This window comes from Eubalaena glacialis, chromosome 2, assembly GCF_028564815.1.
Source record: "Eubalaena glacialis isolate mEubGla1 chromosome 2, mEubGla1.1.hap2.+ XY, whole genome shotgun sequence".
NCBI lineage: Eukaryota > Metazoa > Chordata > Mammalia > Artiodactyla > Balaenidae > Eubalaena > Eubalaena glacialis.
In genome coordinates, this window is record NC_083717.1 from 176,938,560 (window position 1) to 176,956,604 (window position 18,045).

At 36.2% G+C, this 18,045-nt stretch overlaps 1 non-coding gene across 1 annotated transcript; it reads left to right on the plus strand.

Moving 5' to 3' along the window:
* Positions 1-17,522: 17,522 nt before the first annotated feature.
* On the plus strand, positions 17,523-17,625 carry LOC133085946 (U6 spliceosomal RNA). The gene has a single exon (XR_009699744.1). It is a non-coding gene; the product is annotated as a U6 spliceosomal RNA (small nuclear RNA).
* Positions 17,626-18,045: the final 420 nt, after the last annotated feature.

Genomic DNA, 18,045 nt, shown 5'->3' on the forward strand with positions numbered 1-18,045 from the left:
AAGCATAGTCTTAGCAACAAATAGTTCTGTACAACTGAATATCCACAGGAAAAAGAATAAAGTTGGACACTGATCTAGACAAAAATTAGTTCAAAATTGTTCAAAACCCTATATGTAAGAGTTGAAAGTATATAACTATTAAAAGTAAACATAAGAGTAAAGATTCATGATCTTTATTTAGGCAATGGTTTCCTTGATGTGACCCAAATCATAGAAATAAAAGAAAAAAAAAAAAAGGCAATTTGGCCTTCATCAAAATGAAAAATTTTTGTGTTCCAAATGACACTATTTTAAAAAGTGAAAAGAACTCACAGGATAGGAGAAAATATTTGCAAATCATCTATCTGAGAAGGGGCTATTATCCAGAAAATATTTTTAAAAACTCTTACAACAACAATAAAAAACAAATATCCAACTTTTAAAAATAGAAAAGGATTTGAATACTCTTCTCCGAAGAGTATGTACAAATGTCAATGAGCACATAAAGAGATGCTCAACACCATTAGTCATTAGGGAAATGCAAATTCAAACCACAATAAAATACCACTTCACATCCACTTGGATGGCTATAATTAAAAAGTGGGACACTAACAAGTGCTGCATGGATGTGGAGATATCAGAGCCCTCATATTACTGATAGAAATATAAAGTGATGAAACTCTTTGGAAAATAGTTTGGCAGTTCCTCAATGTACTAAACATAGTGTTACCATATTACCCAGCAAGTGTACTCCTAAATATCTACTCAAGAGACATGAAAACAAATATCCAAACAAATCTTTTATATAAATGTTTATAGCAGCATTATTCATAAAAGCCAAAGAGTGAAAACAACCCAAAAGTCCATCAACTAATGAATGGATAAGCAAATGTGGAATATTATTCAGCAATAGAAAGGAATGAAATACTAATACAAGCTACAGCACGAGTGAATCTTGAAAACGTTATGCTAAAAAAAAGAAGCCAATCATAAAAGACCACATATTGTATGATTCCATTTATGTAAAAAGTCCAAAAGCAGTAAATGCATGAGACGTTTTGAGGACGAAAGGTTATTGTTGCATAACTCTGCTAATACACTAAAAACACTGAAATGTAACTTTAAAGGAGTGGCTTTTATGGTATGTGAGTTATATCTCAGTAAAGCTGATATAAATAGGAAAAAGATTCCCCCTGATTACCACGTAAAATTTGATTTTATGAGAGCAAGATCTGATGTCAGATCTTTCATGTTAGGTGGCTAACCATATAGGTCAGCAAGTGAAGAGGGTGATTTAGACAAAACCAATCCCAGTTCTTGTGGTTCTGCAAATATCACTACAGCTTTGGGGGAAAACAATACGAAAAGCAAGGCTTCAACACTGCGTCATTCTAAAGCATTTTAGTCCACCACGGACAATTATCTTTACTGGGACGGAAATTCCTACTGCCACTGAGTTGGGGCTGATTTGAGATTAGGAAGCAAATTCTCTAAGGACAGATGATCTTCAAATCACTGTCTATGAAAGTATCAGAGATAACAAAATAAACTGGTCTGTTTGCCATTGGTACTTTTATAATGGTAATGTGATATTTTTAAAATATGAATTTATTCTCCTATTCCTAATTTCTGTCTCATTCAAAGCAATTATTTCCTTCAGTTTTATTAAGATTGGGTGTTCTTGCATTACAGAACAATAGGATATCCCTCAACTGTGAGAACCACGGCCCAAGAACCCCAATTTCAACGTGTCCTTGAAAAGACAAAAGGAAAAGTTTGCAAAGCCTCTACTTTCACCCTCTCAGGCATCACCTCCATCACACAGCTAATCTAAACCCCTCTGCTGTTTCCCACTATCACGTGTATCTCTTGTCAGCAAGATCTGCAAATTACCCTCTAACCATTCAATTCCCATCTTGTAGTGTTTAATGTCTGTCTTTTTTGTCTTTTCTGTGCATTAGTTCCTGCCAAATTCTTTCTTTGAAGAGAGAACAAAATAAATTCTGGCCACTAAGAAAGGCCAGACCTAATTCCATCTTCAAAATGCTCAAGTGATGAAATAGCATTTTACCCCTTTTGGGTCATAGTTATGGAAGGGAATGGAAAGTTTTCTAGTTCACATAAACAATCCTATCAACCGCACAAGGAAGAAAGAAGCCTGAGTAAATGCATCGGGTCTGACATTCTTAGAGCAGAGTTACTTTCAATGTTGTAGCTGGGAGCAAACTAAGAATTTGCATAGTGTAGGTTGTTTTTACTCTTGGCAACCCTTAAATTCCTAGTAAAAAAAAATTAAAAACATCTTTGAAGTCTTCTCCAATCCACTATCACCCTGAGCAAACACTATTTTGACGAGCACAGTGTCAATGAATCATAAACAGATGGATTAAATTTCTAATAAACTACTCATGAGTTTTAAAACTTAGATAGCAGTCTACTTCCCGCTGTTTTGAATCTTAAAGTAAAAAGAAGTGGTTGCAAGTTATGTGCCGATATTAAATTTCTTTCTGTTCTTTATCAAGCATTTCACATAAGAGACCAGAAGTCACTCTTCTGACTTTTGATTGGAGAAGTTTCACATAGCACTGCCTTTTTATTTTATTTTTTCTTCCAAAAAAGCTGCCAGAAATCTCTATGAGTCTGGCACAGTCATGTTGAATCTGCATATAGATGTTCAAAGTGCGCACCTCTAAAAATACATCATTAGTTACACCAACTGCAGTTACTGTCACACCAACTAATTTGGGGTGGAGGCAGAAAAAGGGAAATCCTACAATTAGAATACCACTATTATCATTCAATAGGTTCCATGTTGTACGCCTGCTATTAACTTGTTGGATTGACTTTTCAAACCCAAGAAGCATTATGACATCCCCTTACCCTTTTTTTTTTTCTGTCACTCAAGTAGCAGCCTCTCTCAGGTGATGATAATGGAGGGCAAATGTTCTGCTTTCTTTATCCGGGGTGAGAGAGAGAGAGAGAGAGAGAGAGAGAGCTTAATAATGGGATCACAGGAATGAGAATGAATGACAAAATGAAAAGGGGGAGGAGGGGAAGGAGTGAGTGCATGTAATGAGAGTGACAAATTAGTCACTGGAGGAGTCAAAGTGAAAAAGGACAGCTGTATAACACAAAACTGCACAAGCACTGCTATCTCATTAGGGTTTACTAGCTGCAAGGAAATGGGGCGTGAGAGAAAGCCATGGCTCTGCGGAAGAGAGGAAGTCCTTCATTTATTATTTGGAGGGGTAGAGTTTCAGTGTTCTCAGCCTTCCCTTCCTCTCTCCCCTCCTCCTACCACCCAAAAAGCATTACTTATGCCTGATTTGCTTATTTCTCAAGATTCAGTGAGTAATTTTAATGTGCTTTGTGGATAAAGCCAACAATGTTATGGAGAAAGAAGGAAGAAAAAAAAATTTTTTTTTCCGATATTCCATCACTATTCTCTTGATTGAAATACACTTGGCCCTAAATTAGCTGATAAAGCATTACTGGCATTCCTAGTATGGGAGAACCCATGGAAAATTAGCATTTTGTGTGAGACTACCTTCATGAGCAGGCTGAGAAAGCATCTATCGCTCTTGTGATTTAAGGAGCAATAAAATTCCACTATGCTCCAACACAGCTCCTCATATTTAATGCCACCTACTAGAAAGTTCCACATTACTTTCTCTTCAGCTTCCTTCTTCCTTTTAAATAATGGATTTTTAACTTGAATTCCTTGGGTGGTTTCAGGACACCCAGAACATTTTTACTTGGAAGACTGTTAAACTGTATTGACCAAAGAAAAAATAATATGGGGTGAGGGGAATGGGGTTAGGTGGCTGAGAACCAATACTTCTGCTCACTGTAAAGACGTTTTTGGTGGAGGAAGGAATCAATTCATTATCTGTTACTCCATTTGACAGAAGTGGGATTACAGGTTGAGATGTTGAAGGAGGTCCAATTGGGCTCAACAGGGAATTGTTCAATAATGAAGCAGGGAGCTTCTGATTGTGGTGAAGTAAAACAGAGGTTAAATGCCACCCAGTATCAGCAATATTTCTTTTATTGGGTAGGAATACTGCCTGTCTCCAGAGATCCCATCCAATATCTGTTTATTCTCATCAATTACACCTTATATGAAGAAACACCTTTCCAATATGGACTTTGCCTTAGTATAAACTTTCCAAAGTTCTCTAGCTCTGGAAGAAAAATTCTATTTAGGTTCTATTTTAAAATCTTACTGTTTAAACCATCTGACCTGGGACTACATAATTCTGCTGAAATACATAAAATGGCTTTTGTCACTGACTGAACCGTAACAATCACTGAAAGCCACTCTGGGCGGAAATGTCAATGGCTTCATCCATAGTTTCAAGTATGGTGTTTCTATTCAAGCAACTGGACCACACTCTTTCTAAACAGGAAAATCTCAATATTTGAGTCCAGCCAAACAAAATCCTCTCTCCTATTGTCATTTTGTATTGTATAGTATTTAAAATTCTGAAGTTAGATTAAGTATAAAAATAAATTATTTGCAAAAAAATTGCAAAGTGAAAGTATTTTTAGGAGGAAGAGATACAATTTTGCAGCCAAATTTTTCTATATGAAGTTGCTGGGTAATATAACAAACTAACAAATCCTTTCATATCATAAATCACAAAAACACGGTAAATATGAATTGAGAGGAAAGAGAATGCAAAGTGCAGCTATAGAAATACTGCTTAAGAAATGTTGCTCCAGGTTGAGAATAACCTGAGCAGCAGGGTTGGGAGAACAAGATGTGAGGAAGTGAAACACAGGACAGTTAAATCTGTTTGGGTATGATTTGAGTCAGGGAATTGTGTTTGAAACCAGCTGGCTGAACCCAGGAGAAATTCAATAGACGGTATTTTTTTGAACACCAGTGGCATAATCGTTCTGGAATTTTGGCAAAGGCAAGGCTATTATAGGTATAAGGAGATGGTTATTACTGAAAGGAAGATAAGAATCAAAGACAAACTGCTAATACCAAATTTTGGCTAAGACACAAAGAAAAAAAGATGGCAAATCCTTGAAGAAAAACTACATCTGTGTCAAAAGTGTACTTTAAATTGATTTAACGGGCAAGTTCTTGTCATTAACAGGATTAGACTGCATGCTACTGGAAAAATATGACACATACATAGTATTTGTTTTTCTGCTGAACAAATAGAGAATGGGGAGAAAAACAATAACAGGTACCATAAAACTTTCATTGATCTTGAAATATCATGTGCAATTCTCATGAGGCTGAGATATAGGCAGCTTTTGAACACGGTTAAGATTGACCAAACCACAATTTAAAATATTTTACATAGCTATATGAAACTAATAAATAGTAGCAATAGGTAGGCGTTAGATGATGAAGCTATTCAAGCACATTAGGCAAATAGACAATTGCCTACATTTTGACAACAGTGGTACATCTGCTTTACTTGGTAAGGTCTGCAAGACAGAGTAGAAAGAACAGAGGCTTTAGAACATAAAGGCCCTGACACAAGCTCCAGGTTTACCACTGACTAGGAGTGTGGTTGTATTCAGGAACAGTTACTATCTCTAATTTCCATGAGCTACAGTTTGCATATAAAGAAAGGGCCACATATGAAGAAAATAACAGCATGATTATCTGTCTCACAGAGTTATTATGAAGATCCAATGGTATGGCATATGTGAAAACATTTTCTAAATTATAAAGTGCTATGAAACTGTAAGCTATGATTCATCAATAATCAAATACATCCACAGATGTTTCCAAAAGTCAACTCAACTATAAAGGGCAACTTCAAACCCATGGTTGCAAACCAGCCATCTGCTATCACATTCAAAACTCAGTCATTTAGGCCTCTAACTATTCTGGGGGATAGCGTTCATTTTTATTTAAAGAAGGTTTGGTGAAGCCGTTAATTTAATAATAGGTTGTACTCTTTTCAAGATTAGTCATTAGGGTTTAACATTACATCACTGTTAGAATAAAGACCCTAAAACAGACAGCATTTAAAAGAAATGAACAAACTACAGTGGAAAAATGTAATACCAATAAAACAAAATGAACTGTTTTGCTAATGGACTTGTGTCTTTATCAATAAATTGTGTAACTTCTTTAAGATTCATTCAAAAGTTAATGAATTTTTGGTTTGTGATTTAAGCAAAATATGTTGTTAAATCAGAAAAATGATGGTAAAAACCATTTGTGTATATAGAAAATGTCCCTATGGTATAGTTACCTAGCAATATTGAGGGTCATAATTTGGATAGTATTTTAGGAATGACCATTAAAAACAAAATATATCATTGTTAGTAAGTTTCAATACAACTTGTTCTGCATGTCTATCTTAACAACCATAAGAAATCACATCATTTTTTGTTTCCTGGAGTCCTTTAAAACGCAAATTGTTTTTGAGTCTAGTACTTTTCCAGTTCATTGACAACTAAGGCTATGAAGTGGAGACAATTATAATGTAAGTCTTAATTCTCTGGGCTTGGATGACTGACAGGTCCCAGGTGCTCTCATCGAGAGATGATATTCTCCGGGTGGCAGAGCATGGGTCCAGGGTAGATTTCACAGGCAGTTAGGCTGATGGCTCTACAATTGCTTCCTGGTCTGTCACTCGCCTGCCTGTTGATGGGTTTCAATGGGCTCTCCAGGTCCCCTTCGGTGTAATTTATTCTTGACTTCTCTTTGATCCTGAGGTAATGGAGCATTTTATCAATTTTAGTGAATAGGTTTTGATCAGATTTTTTTTTTCCAGAAGATCAACATTCTCAGCTGTTTGGTCAGGGAAAGCAGGAAAGGAGGTGAGGCAGAAGGCCTCTTTCCCTGTCTCTGGATGCTTTTTATGTTAACCTTTATAATGTATTCCAGGTGGCATTCCTCTAGTCGTCCGAAAGAGAAAGTTTTAAAAAACACAGCAATGCTCACTTAACCCTATTTAGAATGAAAGGCCCCTTATCAGAGGTCCACTGGCAAGGGATTTGGATGTTGAGTTTTTGTAACCTTACCTTTGTTGTGGTAGTGTGATTTGGCCATTTCAGAATCTCTTTCTGAGTTTTAATATAAATTATTAAGCCAGCAGGATATATTTATCCAGTGATCTCCAGGATAAAAGGAGAGTGAAATGGTAAGCTCCAGAAAATTCAGTTACTCCTGATATTGAGTGTTGGCAGATAAGTTACTGTGCTGCGATTTGGTTCATCAAAGAGAGAAAGAGAGAATTTTTTTTTTTAATTTTCAAATTAAAGGCAATTATTAGAAAGCTACACTGGCACAAAATTTAATTAGATTTATCCTTGGCTCTTCATTAGCATTCATGACACTTTAAATTGTGATACGTCTTAAAAGAAATGGAGGAGCAGAGTTTATCTATTAGGAAAATAAAAAGGAGTTAGTTATTTACTTTAAAATACTGCTCATAAGATGGGTTAAGACCCTATGTCTGGGCTTTGAAGTGGAATATTTCTTTAAAATATTATAAATAAGAAATCGAAGCCTCTAAAATTCAGTGAATACTATTTTGTCGATCTCATCTCATTTAAGTGCATTAAGTTTTCTGAAGGAAGCAATAATACTGACAATATGTAGTGGATTTTTTGAGACAGTTCTGATTTCACACTATTTCATCTTCTTATATAGGTTATTTCTTTAAAGGTGTAATACATGCAATTTAATGTCAAATTTAAAAATAAACCCCCTACTAACTCTATTTATGGAATGCCTACTTGTGCTCAATAAATGTGGTGTTTGGTACAGAGACTACAGAACTGAATAAAACACTTGTCCTCATGGGTGTTCTTTAAGTTTTGTCTTCAAAAGCATGGCTACCACGACATTTCTAAGTCTTCTTTTCTCTGGCTGTTTATTCTTTGTTCTGGCTGCTAGAAAATCAAATTAATAGTCCATGACTAGCATCTGTCCAGAATTATATTGCATGTAATTTTATTATTCTTACCTACTGTTTTAGTCTTATTTTTATGCTCATTGCATTTATTTAAAACTAGTACTCTCACAGGCTGCCTCATATTACATTTTAAAATGAAATGTGGCATCCATAAATAAGGAAAATAATACATTGTTTTTCTCTCCCATCGAGCATCTATAAGACTGAACATGCAGTGAGTTTTCAATAAATCAGTGTTGACTAATTGATTAGTCATAAACCCAATGTTTTTCACTAAGTAGTAGGTTTTATGATTGTTGGTGTTTTGCTACGTATAGTTAGGAAAGAAATTCTTTCCAAATATAGGCCTCTCTTTTGTGAAAGAATTGTTCTGCCCTCAGATTTCCACAGCTGGGATAGTTTTACAAGAACTAGAATGGGAGGGTACCTCTGCTTCTTCCCTGTAGAGCTCTGTCTTAAAGATGGAATGTGGCCAACTGAGTCCCTACACTTTGAATGCTCCACCCTTTTCCCACACAATTTCTTATGCTTTCTTCACCAGGACTGATTATTTATTAGCCAGGTGAATCATAGCGAGAGGATGGGTTAAGACATTTTAAAGTTTCAAATATAGACTCACAATACTGTAGAATAACACAATGAAGACAGTTCTACTAATGAATACGGCAAACAACTCCCATTGCCTGTACCTTTGCTGAATGAGTGAATGGATGAACAGGACTTTTACAGACGAGGCTCTAGTGAAGTAATATTTCAGTGGGTGTTCTGATGGATGTACACATGTATACTATAAGCCTTCTTCCTGTATTGAATCACTACTACTTTCAAGATACTATGTTGAATACATAGTTGAGTTATGACCTAAATTCTGATCTAGAACCTGCCCTCAAACTGTAAACAACAACCTATGGAGGAGACAGAAATACCACAGTCAAATACTTACATAATTTTAAGTTCTACAAGGAGAAACAAAGAGTAATGAGAGTCAAAGCTTATGTAGCATTACTTACAGGCCAGGAAAATTTTAAGTACCAAAGATGCAGTAAATTATTTCAATTTTATGAGAACTCTTTGAGATATATAATATTATTAACATCATCTTTATCTTACAGAAGAGAAAAAGAAAGTAGAAGTTTAAATTCACTCCCTAAAGTGGAAATAAAGAAGGAAATTAAAAAAAAATATTTTGGGATCTAGGGCATTTTACAGAATAAATAAAATTGGGGTTGGGGCCAGATCATGAAGGATCTTACATAACAGATCATTTAATATTAATTTCACAAATATTTATTAAGTACTTCTAAGTACCAAGAACTGTCTTAGGAACCGGTGGATGTAGCAATGAACAGTGATATTATGCACATAATTTCCTCAGTGCCATGCTGCCTTCTCCAAGTTATTTTAATTTTGTACTATCTGAAATTAAATATTTTATCCTCTATGTGTACAGTGTTTCTCCTTTTCTTGAGGTCAATTGTACAGAGTTGCAATCTCTTAGTTGGGCAATGAATGCTTATCGAGTAAATCAGTGGAAGTTAATGAAAGTAAAAGGCAGATTTAACCGTCGGGATTTTGCACTTGCTACTCTCTTATCCTAAGTCCCATGTCTGCCAGTTATTTGCTTAGCAAACTGCCTCATCTCCATTAAGTTATTTTTTAATCCCTGCTCTGACCATGTATTATTTAATGGTGTAACCTACCCCTCCTTCACCTGCCCAACACTCTTGTCCTTTACTCTGTTCTACTTTCTCTTTTCCTGCAGTATGATCACTGTACAAGTTATTTAGTTTACTTATGTATGATGTTTGATACCTTTTGTCTGTCAGGACCCTTTAGAAAGTAAGTTCTATGAAGGCAACTGTTCATTCATGTATCCAAAGTGCCTAGAACATAGCTGATACTCAACACATGTTTATTGAATAAATGAATACATGACTAAAAATACATAAAGTAAATGTCAGCGGGAAAAAATAGTGTCCTCTCCCACCGTTGTTTAGTTACTATTTCTTACAATGCTGTTTCAAGACAAAAACTCAAGAGAGGACAGATAAAGTTAAAACAAACAAAGGTGATTCTGCTGTGGCAGCCTCTTCAAATTCAAGTCTAGGGTCTAGATCCGAATCTAGAAAAGGCTGAAAGAAAGTATCCACTATAAATTGTATCAATAGTGTCAAGAGTGTAAGAGTTGGAACACAGTGATAAGTTAATTCACTTCTTTTATTTTTGATGTCTGTTGGTAAATATTGTGAATGAATACTGCCAGGATTTTCAGTAAGGAGTACATGCAGGGACTTGTAAAGAGCAAACTCTGCAATTTTTTAAGAGACATTTGGTTTATTAATAAGACATTTACAGAAGCCTCCAGAAGTGCCCATTACCAATGGGAAGGATTTGAGCTGAGACTCAAGATAAGGTCTCAATCACATTAGGTTGGCTGCAATCCTGTTCATATTCAGAAAACATTTTGTTCCCTGTTCTCAAAGGATAAGGAGCCACAGAGCACAAATATACCCCAGACTCAGAAAACATATCTAACATACGGATTCATTCTGAACACAAGGGGCTAGGCATTTCTTTAATGAAAAAAGTCAAGAATATGATATTATCTTCAAATATTTCCTACTTAAAATATATAAAATCCTTTAAAAAATGGAGAAAGTGGATTAACCTATGAAATCAAATAAAAATATCAGAATATATTTCCATAATGGAACAGGTACAATCAGCAGCCCCTCAAGGATAGATTTCTATGCAATTCAACAAATACTTATAGTGACAAATTACATTAATGTATCAATTTAGACATTGCCTATTTAGATTATAGAGTCTAATTATACAAGTTGAATATGTCTGCATTTCACTGCTTGTTTATCAGGTGTGAATTCTCTTTCTTTTTAAAGCCAAATGGAACTGAAATGGAACTGAGAACATCTGAACAATATGCTCTGAGTTTGTAGTTAGAAATGTCAAATTTACATTTTGACTAAATTAAGCAGTTTCCGTTTTTAAAGTATTTATATAAACAACATGTCAATAATTCTTAAGTTATGAGTTTAATTGTAAATGAATGAAACAAAGTGGATAGCACAAAAGTATACCAAAAATATCTGAATCATAATAGCTAAAAATGTAATTGTTACAATTCTGTGCAGATTCTACTATTTTTAAGACTTTCACCTGACAATTAACTATAGGAAGTGATACAACTTTAATATGTAATTTTATCTGAAGTATTAAAGTATTTTAAAGGAAAATGATAGGATATCATAGTTACTTAACAGGGATACCAAATGAGGAAGCATTTTGGGTCTCACTGCAAAACAGGCATAGCTGCACATCAGTGCAGTTTAATAGCAACTATAACTAGTATTTTACTATTAATTCTGTCTGCTGCACAATGCTATAAAGTTCCTACTATGGAAGCATATCAATAAAGTTTTAAAAGCTGGCAATTTTCAATAAGAATGTTTCCTGTCAATACACATTAGCAATGCGTGGAGTTCAATTATTGATATTTTTCCTTTTAATTTAAAAATAACCTTCCTTCAGTGTTATCACTATTTATTTTGCTTATTGTGAGTCCATAGACAACACTAAATTGTGTACTGATAAATATTTGAGTCATCACTATTTTTGATCACTATTTTTCCAATAACTAGACTTTAAGACAGTATGCACTGCAAATATCCCCCACTCTTATTCCTTATATATGTTTGTATATCAAAGTAGATATAAATTTACTACCTGTCAACACCCAGGGTGCTTATGAGTTTATACTTTGTTGGGGATACCTTGCCAAAAAAATGTGATTTTAAATAACTTTAATATGGAGTCAAGTCTAATGTGTAGGTAATTTTATGAACATTGTCATCTAGCATAACAGTACATAACTAAACGTCTTCTTTAGTTTATGAAGTAAATAGTATGCAATGCTCATGTGCCACAAGAAATAGTTTACTTTTTTCCTTTTAAACTACATGTCATCAAGTTCTTTTTTTCAAAGAGAAGGTGAAAATATGTTGAAGAAAGGCAACTGGTTCTCTGCCTCTGTATAAGTGGACCCTGGTCAAATGTTTGTTGACTGCGGCTTCAGATAATAGTCTTTACTGGATTTAGTGATGTATTTTTCCAAAACTTCTTGTGTTTTGTAGACATTCTCCAGTTGCATCTCAAAATATAAGACCAATTCTGTTGTTGCCAAAAATACAAGAAGGTCTACATCATGGTTCAAGACTCAACATCAAGTAGGCTTTGATCAGCAAGACTCAGGCTTTGATCAGCAAGACTCAGACTTTGAACCTAACTTCCAGGGAGGCAACTGGAAGAGGAGGAAGAGAGCATGCTGAGTGCTATGACATCCCTGGCCCTTTTACATTCATTTTATATCTCACAACCCTAACTAACGGAACTCATCTGAGATCCCTTGACTTCTCAGTGGCCAAATTCAGAATGGAAGCCAGAATGGTCTGACCTGATGCCCATGCTTTTTACTGCACTGTGCTACCTCTCCGAAGATGCTCAGGCCATTAGGACACTGACATTCCGTGTGATCAAATCCTCCCCTTTTATCCCAGTTCTAGTAACTACATCCTCGCTTTGTTGCTTCTGTATAGAAGCCCTGCCTCAGATTCCCACTGCCTTTCCATCTTTTCATAATAAGGAGTACATAAACCAATTAGCCCATAAAGTAGAGAAATTCAGTTAGAAAACAAAGAGCCTATGATGCAGACACCTATGATACTGACCTCTAGTCAGTAGGTGGTGTCTTCTGTCATCCATAAGGCAAAGGCAGGCATAACATCATCTAACATGTCATATTAAATGGGGGAATTATTTGGTACCAGGGGTGAAATCAGGTTTGTGTCACATAACATAATTAATGTAAAGGGAAAAATAATGAATTTGAAGGGATGCCATATGGCAGGCCATAACCCACTCACACCATGCATTCTATGAACAAGTAACTCTTTTCCGGTTGGTGCCCAAGGTTATTTCGGAAGATTTCAGCATCTCTTCTTGAAGCCCAAATTTTAAGTCCGTGCAGAACCCATGAGCTTCAGTGTCTGGACAAAGGGACTTTTTAAGTTTCACACCATCCTTAGACTTTCTTGCACCAGCTGTGAAAATCAATTAGCCCTGGTGAAAGCCGAGCTGCTCTATGTTCTCAATAATGAAAAGGGCCAACTGCACAGAGCAATTTCCTCTGTCCTCACAAATACGAATGGGGACCTTGAATCTTTTTTCACTGTTCCATGGAATTGCCTTTAACTTCTATTTTGAAAGTCGCCAGACACGCCAGGAGATTAACACAGAAGACTCTTTGGAGCGGCAGGAAAATTATACCATTGCACAACAGTGACATTTGTGACTCCCTCAGGCTGGTATGCAGCCACCAGACAGTCAAAACAAACACCTCCCAAACACACTCCAGAACTCAACTCCCCCTCGCCTCTGCTCCCTTCATAAAAATGGAAATTGCTGATGGTACCTCATCAATTTTAAGGACCCAGTCAGTCGCTCAGATAATGCTTCAAGAAAACAACAGTAAGAAAATGCTAGTGTAAAGCTGGACAGGGAGGAGACCACTGAGATGATAAGTGAGCCCTGGGAAATACCAGAAGGGCAGGGGTTCACTCGATGGGTAAAAAGATTTGAGATTGCCCCTTACCATCCTGTCCTTTGTGGAAGGGTAGCCACTTCTGGAGAAAAGGAATAGAAAAGAAGCCCCTCTCCATCTCGTCCTCTGTAGCACTGCCATCATCATGCTCAACATCAACTGCTTTCTCTAGAAAATAATGACCTCGCAGTAAATTCTTCACTCAGTTTAGCAGGGTTCCTCAGCCTTGGCACTGCTGACATATTGGGCTGAGTAACTCTTCGTTGGGGAGTTGGAGGGACCACTCTATGCATTGCAGGATGTTCAGCATCTCTGACCTCTACTCACTAGTTGCCAGTGCTCAACCTCTCCAAGTTACAATAACCAAAAATGTTTCTAGTCATTGTCAAATGCACCCTGGGGGGCAAATTCACCCTAGTTAAGAATCAATGTTACATTGATGCTTCTTTTAAGTCCCTGGAGAACAAAAAAATTAGAAGACTCAAGGAAAATTCATGCTATTAAAACTGCTGAGTATGTACCTAAACTGTGTCTGATACATACTGGCTCCATATTTATAATGCAATTAATCAAAAGGTAACTGGCTTTTATTAACAAGCCTTTAAATGCACATGGAGATAGAAAACTAGATAAACAAGGTTTCATTTTTAAAACAATTAAATTCAAAGACATTGCTTGTTTGGTTATATATTATTAAGATATTTTGTCTCACATTATAACCGATGCTGCAGTTCTCGCATATATTGTCTCATTTGTCTCACAGGTGAGAGAAATCAAATTAGTTTCTATTTTTATTTTGCAACCAGATGCAGTGAGTTTAAATGACTTGTTAGAGAGCAAATGTCAAGGCTTTTAAAATAAAAGTATTGCCTTTTTCTATGCAACGGTCTTTCTATGTACTTAAATAAGACTCATATTTTGTACCTTAAAGTTAATAAAGTTTAAGTATTTTAATTAAAACTGAATTATAAAGGAAGAATGACTAGATGAAGCTTAGATTCTTCCTTTCTCAGTTAAAAGTAATCAACAACTACCATGAGCAAGCCACTGTACTCATGGATGCTGAAGGCATATAACAGTCGATTTTGAAGGCGATTACGGTCAGTTTTAGCAGTGAATAGTGAGTACCACATTCAACAGAATGTGGGAGATTGCAGTACTACAATGGTTACAATGACTACAAATTCCTCCAACACCTGTATGGATAATACCCTTGATCTTGCAACTCCTCCAAGCTAATGGTGAAGCTTATGTATTTTTCTACTCTCTAAATCTGGACTTGGCCATGTGACTTGCTTTGTCCAAGAAGTCGTTGGAAAAAATAGCAAAAGTAGAACTTGAAAGTGCTTCTACATTGGGATTTGCTCTCTCTTTGAACTCTGTAACCACGACCATGGAAATGAGCCCAAGATAGCTTGCTGGATAATGAAAGACACATAGGCAAGTCAATGCTGTGGTCCAAGGTGACATCATGCCAACTTCTCACCTGCGAAAGAGAACATGCTAGACTAACAAGCCCAATCACTGTCTGCCCAGAAAGATGGCATGACTTAGCCCAGACCAAAAGAATTGCCCAGAGGATACACAGAATCAGGAGATAATAAAGATTTTTGTCTTAAGCCACTACATTTTGGAGGTATTAGTAGCAGAAAAAGATAACTAATGTACTTACATAAGCAGTAAGCTTTAAACTACATAAACTGGCAGGCAAACTATATAACCAAGTTGGAGATCAAAATGAGTCTGTCACATGGTCACATTGCCTTTCGTTTAAGTGATCCGTGAGAGAAATACAAGTTTGTTGGGCGAATTTCTATAATAGGCTGAAGGTGATAGCTGAAGAATAGACACTATATAAATTCATACATATTATATTGCTCTTAAGCCATAATCTTCACCATCATCATCATCATCACCACTTACTTTGAGACAGGTACAGAGTGTTTTACCTGTCTCATTGTCCTCATAATGGGAAAAGATAGTAATACCTACTACCTAGAATTATTATAAGGAGGAAATTTGACTCAAGGAGTTGGTCACTTGTCCAGAATCCCATAGCTGATAATTATCAAAGTTAAGATTCGAACCCAGGCCTTAATAACATCACAGGTCTTGTTCTCAGTCACTACTCTCACAATCTTGTTTCAACTGATCTGTGTCTCCTTAAACTGAATTTTGTCATATTTTTCCATCTACCAATTCATTCATCCACTTAGGCATGAATGGATGCATTCAACAAACTTCAAGTGCATAATATGTGCTAGATATTATTAATGAAAAGTTAACAAGATAGATACTATACCGGCTCCTGTAAAGCTGATTCAACTTACCTACTCTTAGCCCTCCACCTCCTACCTCCTTCACACCACCTATCCTGAAATAACTTTCTTTCTGTTTTTTTTTAAACACATTCACAGAGATTTTCTTTTAGAATCATAATAGACTTTTATAGCTTGTGGTAAGTCAAGGCTCTCCAGAAACCAGAACCAATGATATGTGCCATATATATATATATATATATATATATTTGGAGAGAGAGAGAGAGAGGAGAGGAGGAGAGAGATTATAAGAAATTGACCTATTTACAGAGGCTGAGAAGTCCCATGATCTGCCATCTGCAAACTGGAGGCCCAGGTATGCTTGTGTTGTACTTCTAGTTCAAACCCGAAGCCTTAATAGGAACCAGGGGGTCTAATGTTGTAAGTCCCGGTTTGAGTCCAAAGGCTCCAAAACCAGGAACACTGATATCTGAGGGCAAGAGAAGCTAGATGTCCCAACTCAAACAGAGACAGCGAATTTTCCCTTCCTCCACATTTTTGTTCTATTCAGGCCCTCATTGGATTGGATGATGCCCACCTGCATTGGTGAGATGGATCTCTTTACTGTCTACGATTCAAATGTTAATCTTTTTCCAGAAACATCCTCACAGATACACCCAGAAATAACGTTTTACCAGCTATCTGGGCATTTCTCAGCCCAGTCAAGTTAACACATAAAATAACGATCAAGGAGCTATGGAGGAACTTTAGAGACAATGCAATATACCCCAATCAGTGATCAGATTAGGTTAGGAAACAGAACTCTAGAGAGTTTATAATTTCAAAAAAATGAGTCACATGTGTGTGTGTCCACCCATGTGCATTTGTGGTATCCACATACACAAACATCAGGGAACACTTTCTGAGAAAATTAAAAAGGGAAAAATTTTAATCTCACTTAGCAGAGTGAGAGCATACACACCAGCCATTATTTTCAAAAATGGAATCAGATCTATGGATACAGAGCCATCCTCTGTTCCAGATGTCATTGGAGCTATTTTATGTAAATTATTTCCTTGAAATCTCACAGCCACTTGTAAGGTAAAGAGTGGAAAAAGAATGGCAGCATGGGTACAGAGCTCCTACTCCAAATCCTGAGCTCTCTACACTGCCTTCTAACTTATTAAACACATCTAGAATGGATAAACAACGTCCTACTGGATAGCATGGGGAACTATATCCAATCTCCTGGGATAAACTATAATGGAAAAAAATATAAAAAGAACATATATATATGTGTGTATAACTGAGTCACTTTGTTGTACAGCAGAGATTGACACAACATTGTAAATCAACTCCACTTCAATAGGAAAAATAATAAAGTAAAGGTATTATTTTGGCTGGAAAAAAAAAAACATCTAGGCAGGTTACCTTTAAAGTCATGTCAAGGCATTCCCACAAATGTATCTCTGACTCTGACAAAAAAAGGATGCAGACAGTAAGCCACAGATGAGCATTCAATACTGGCTAATGTTTCATGAAGGAAGACTAACTGGTGTATTAACAGTTTAGCACCCTCTTTAGGATATAATATAAAATCCACACATTCCTTTTTATTTAAATCATAGAATCCAGTTTTATAAAATAGTGCTAATGCAAGAACATTTCATAAAACCTCAACACCTTATACTCTGTATGTTCTGTCAGTGGCTAAGAGCACTGATACTCTCAAACACCAGCATCCATACTTGAGATTAAAGATTTTATTTAGTGCTTGCTTTGGCAGCACATATACTAAAATTGGAACGATAGAAGATTAGCATGGCCCCTGCACAAGGATGACACGCAAATCTGTGAAGCGTTCCATATTTGTACAGCCACTATGGAGAACAGCATGGAGGTTCCTTAAAAAACTAAAAATAGAACTACCATACGACCCAGCAATCCCACTACTGGGCAATATACCCTGAGAAAACCATAATTCAAAAGAGTCATGTACCACAGTGTTCATTGCAGCTCTATTTACAATAGCCAGGACATGGAAGCAACCTAAGTGTCCATCATCGGATGAATGGATAAAGAAGATGTGGCACATATATACAATGGAATATTACTCAGCCATAAAAAGAAACGAAATTGAGTTATTTGCAGTGAGGTGGATGGACCTAGAGTCTGTCATACAGAGTGAAGTAAGTCAGAAAGAGAAAAAACAAATACCATATGCTAACACATATATATGGAAACTAAAAAAAAAAATGATTATGAAGAACCTAGGGGCAGGACAAGAATAAAG